The 4,914-nt window shown below is 41.6% G+C and overlaps 1 non-coding gene across 1 annotated transcript; it reads left to right on the top strand.

Moving 5' to 3' along the window:
- The first annotated feature begins 1,604 nt into the window (after positions 1-1,604).
- Positions 1,605-1,736, top strand: LOC115868981. Its single transcript, XR_004045914.1, has one exon. It is a non-coding gene; the product is annotated as a small nucleolar RNA SNORA42/SNORA80 family (small nucleolar RNA).
- Positions 1,737-4,914: the final 3,178 nt, after the last annotated feature.

The raw sequence follows: 4,914 nt of genomic DNA, 5'->3' as shown, positions 1-4,914 counted from the left end.
GAACCCCTAATAAAATGTTTTAAAAAAATAAAGTGTACAGGTTGGAAACCCCCCCCCCCAAATAGAGCATTTAAAAAATAAAAAATATTATAAAAAATAGAGCATTTCTGAGAGGGCGAGTGACTTCTCTTCTATGGAAATAGCTGTGATTCTGTAAAATGGTCATTAAATTCTACATCTATCTTTGAGGGGAACACATTCATCATATTTAAGTAGTCAGCTGAGTTCAAGGACATATACATATTTAATTAAACACAGAGGGGGGCCCATAGATCTTACTTTTAAATAACTGTCAATAGTAAATATTTGCCAATAAGTTACAGTGTGACTGAATCATGGGCAAAAAGAGTATTTTAAATCTGCACCTGGATTGCAACTTCTGGTTCTATACTACATCATTTACAATTTATCTCAGAAGACACATAAAAGCAAAGTATTTAGGGGAACTGAATCCTATCAAGGGAAAATTTTGAATAGAAACACCTCTGGTTGATATGCAAATTTTTATTATAGTCCAGGATTACTGACAGGTTGTTCCTGAATCATTTTATTTATGATTCCATGAGATATTCAATTCTGAAAGGCTGATTGCTTTTAAAATGCCTGGACTAGGCCAAGACTGCTGTGTTGTTTCATAGGGTTGCTATTAGTCGGCATCAACTCAATGACAGTGAGTTGTTTTTATTTTAAAGTTAATATTACACCATGCCTTCAAACGAGGGGTTTACCTTCCCCTTCCCTCAAAAAAACCCCCCAAAATGGAAAATTTTCAAGGTGATGTATTTACTTTTTTTTTTTTTAACACAAAACAACATCATCACTTTCAAAGTACAGTACTCACTATTACATTTTATACATTTGTCAAATCTGCAATTTCGTTCTTGGAAACATTTTTCTAACCCATCCCTTTGGATGCTGACAACATCGCCCTCATTTTTTTCTTCATTCTTCTACATCATCAGGTCGCTGTCCTTTCATGTTCCTCTTCATTCACAGAAACAAAAAGAAATCTCATGGAGCAAGGTCAGGTGAGTCAGGTGCCTAGGGCATGAGAGGCATGATGTTCTTTTTATTTATTTTTTACCAAAAACTGGCTCACTGAGATGGCTGTGTGAGCACGTGCATTGTTATGGTGGCAAAGCCAGTCCTTCATCTGCCACAAATCAGACCTTTTTTGTCACACAGTTAGGCAATCTTTTTAGAACCTCTAAATAAAAAGCTTGATTAACAGTCTGACCTGGTGGAACAAACTCGAAATTCACTATTACCCTCACTTCAAAAAACCAAATGAGCATCGTTATTTTTTGCGGGAGGGGGGGGGGCATACCCCCTCACCTGTCCATTGCATCTGAAAGTAAGGGAATGCTTACATGGGATTAAAAAATCACACCCCGATGTACCTTTTAAGATATGGACCTTTCATTTTACCTAACACCAGACTCTGGAACTATACTGAACGTTGATGTGAAGTGCCAGAATATTCACCCAGTCGAAGACCCCGGGGACTAGCCAGATGCTTGAAAGAAGTGGCAGCCATAACAGTCAGGTCTGCAGTCCAAACCTGCACTAGGAAGGTGAACCTAGTTAAGAGAACTAGTTTAGGTGCATGGGTTTGGATTTATGGCAGGTCCGATCCCAGGGGCCTCTCACAGTGTCTCAGGCCAAAGCAAACTAACCCTGAACCATTGCCTGGCTTTACCCCGTGCGCTTCAGGCACTGAAGCGGGTTGCATGGTGAAAAAAGGAAAGAAAGAAAGAAAGAAATAGCTTGGTCCCCAGGAGTTAAGTTAGTAGGGTTAGGCTTTATTATTTGCATCCATGAATGAGTATTTATTGAAATATTGTACATGGTGGGAGATTGGACAACTGGTAACACTTGTACCAAAATTATCTCTTTGCTGACTGACACAGTGCCCCACTATTCCATTATTCACTATAGTCCTTACTGATCTACCTAAATTATCAAAACATGGGACAATGCTTTTAGTGTCGAAAGGGAACAGCTACCCAATTCCCTAATGTTATTGCTGTCAGGTGCCATCGTCAAGTAGGTGGTGACTCACAGTGATTCTATGTACAACAGAGCAAAACACTGCCCAGTCCGACACCAGCTTCCCAATTGTGTTGGATCCCATTCTTGCAGCCACTAAACTTACTGCCTTCAAGATGATGCTGAGAGGCAGCAGCCCTACATGGGGTGTGCTGAGGCTTTGCATCTTTCCAAGAGTTGATCGTGGCTGTTTTGTACAGCAGTGAGCTGCTGGTGCAGAGCAAAGGCATGGAAAGCGCCACACTATGGGCGTGCCCAACACTGGATACTTCAGAGTTTCGAAGAAAAGATATTTGGGTTTCCATACATAGTAAAGCGTCTCACCTCCTAGTTGATACTTGGATGTTGACAGTTTTATATCGCCGCTTTGTTCTTCTTTTATGTCACATATCTAGCTGCTCAAGTAGTAAGAAAACCCGGGGTGCTCCCTTTTTTGGCATTTGCAGGAGATTCAGGCTCACCTATGTGCAGGTACCTTGACCTTAGCGCTCCCCCCCCACCCATAAAAAAAAAAGCCAAGTTAGTGTCGTTTTGTATGCTCTCACAGGCATTTTGTACCAGCTTGGGAAGCATCCCTGCTCTCCTCAGAAAGCCTTGACAGTGGTAACTAGATTCTGTATTGATGATCAGAATACACAATCACAAGAGAAGCATTATCCACCTTCAAATCACTCTGTTTACATGAATAATAATTGCCTTATTGCATGCTCTCTCTCTTTTTCTATTAGATAAATTTTATTGCATCAAAGCATTAAGGACAAGTGTAAGGACTCATTGGTCTGTAGGCTGGATACCTCCTAGAGCTTACCCATCAGTCTGTTAAACTGTTTCTTTTCTCTGAAACATAGATAACATCCCCAATTTTTCAGTCATCTGAACTGTTGTTGTTTTAAAGCAGCTGAAATTTATACAAGTTCAGTGTCATTTTGAAAAAGAATTAACTCATTTTCCTGGGCCCAAGACACATAACAAGGAACTGTGTGCTCCTCATCTGAGCACACAGGATGTATTTTTCATCCAATAAGTTACAAATTTCAACCAGAGACCTATTTTCTTGGATCACAACATTGACGGGGAAGTGAGATCCCCAGAGCTCCTCACCCTGTGTCACACCCTGGATCATGTTCTGTACATGAGTACAGCTAGCCCAGACTTTGACAGCTCAAAGCCTCTGCTTTTTCTTTTTAAGGAGACCGAATTCTATACTGATGTGATGTAAGTTCTTCCAAAAGATTTCCTCTGGGACCTTTCACTGTGTGCACCTTCACGGAAATGTCCCCTTCATTCTCTGGAATGGCCACAGTCTACTTGCTGAGCATGGTCTCCTTTCTCTCAGTAGATGTGGTAAAAACAAAACAAAAACATTCTTCAAGGAACTTCTTCCTGAAAATAGAACACGAAACCAAAAAGCAAACTCACTGCCATCAAGTCAGCTTGGAAAGCCCAGTCTTTTCTTTGTCAGAGATGCTGGTGGTTTTGAACTGCCCACCACGCGGATCACAGCACAAAGCGTAACCCCCACAGGATTCCACATATGAAGTTAGTTTTTGTCCCATAAACCCTAAACCTTCATATGTAGAGTTCCACATATGAAGTTAGTATTGCATACACTCGAGTAGAAGCCAAGTTTTCCAGCACATTTTTAATGCAGTTTTTGTGGTAAAATGAGGTGCCTTGGCTGATATTCAGGTCGGCTTATACTCAAGCATATGCGGTAGATAGTTTTTGTCCCATAGACCCTAAACCTTCAAGCCTAGGCAACACATCTCAGGAGGTACTTGGTTATACTTAGAGCAGTTCAGCAACTACTCTCTGTTTTGTGGTTGTTGAGCTGTGTCCCCTGGTGGAAAAATTGATGACAGCACCATTTCTCCCTTGAACGGTGGTGCCCACTGGTGGACAGGTTAACTCCAATATGTTCTCTGGTGTTTTTGGATGACACTGAGAGTTAAAAGCTGAACTCTGGAGTCTGTCAATCCTATTTAGACCAGGGAATGGAGGGGAACAATGACAGATCACAGACAAGAGAAGGGAGGAGGAATGGCAAGATAGCCACTGAAAATCAAATGAATGGTAGTGGAATACTGCCAGGTATACTAAAAGCCTTACGTCATCATCGGATCAAGTACCAGAAGATGAACTCCTCAGGTGAGACGGCACTGGGAGCAGCCTTCACAAAGTACAGTTGACTGTAATGACGTGGATGGAGTAAAGCCATGAGGTGTTATAATTATTCATGTGTTCATAGAGCAGGGAAGTTAATATTTTAAAGAACTATGTCCCTGGAAAACCGACTCAGCAGTTCTCATTTTTGTTGTTATTGCTCTGATTTGTTTGTCTTAATGCATAGTTTGGCAGTGTGCTTGTTGGGATCTTCATTTGGAGTAGCCCCACATCTGTATGTTAGGCTGGAAGCTCTTGGGTAGGAACTGATTGCTGCTGCCTGCCTTGAGGAAGAGTTTCTTTTTCTTTGGATAAATCTCAGCTTTGCTTTGAGACCATTCAACTAATTGGATGAGACCCAACCACAGTATAATTGGATCTCATTAATTTAGGCACAAGGCCTTAAGAGCAAAACATTATGCAGGATCCCTGGTCAGGGAGTGGCTTACATGTTGAGTTGCTAACTGCAAGGTTAGCAGTTTGAAACCAGCCTATTCACAGGAAAAAAATGAAGCTTGCTATTCTTGTAAAGATTTACACTCTCATCTGGGGGGCTGGCCCCAGTCCCAAATACTAAGTGGATACCTGCCCCTCCCCCGAGAAGTTTTTTCAAAGGATGGCACTGAATCCGCAGCTTTGGGAGAAGGATATATCTGACCAGAGCACACAGGAGCAGATGACGGGGGAGGAGGAGAGACTGGA

The sequence above is a fragment of the Echinops telfairi genome, unplaced genomic scaffold (genome assembly GCF_000313985.2).
Source record: "Echinops telfairi isolate 266 unplaced genomic scaffold, ASM31398v2 ScPeMD7_1;HRSCAF=3_0, whole genome shotgun sequence".
Taxonomy (NCBI): Eukaryota; Metazoa; Chordata; class Mammalia; order Afrosoricida; family Tenrecidae; genus Echinops; species Echinops telfairi.
This window is presented reverse-complemented; position numbering and strand designations above follow the sequence as displayed.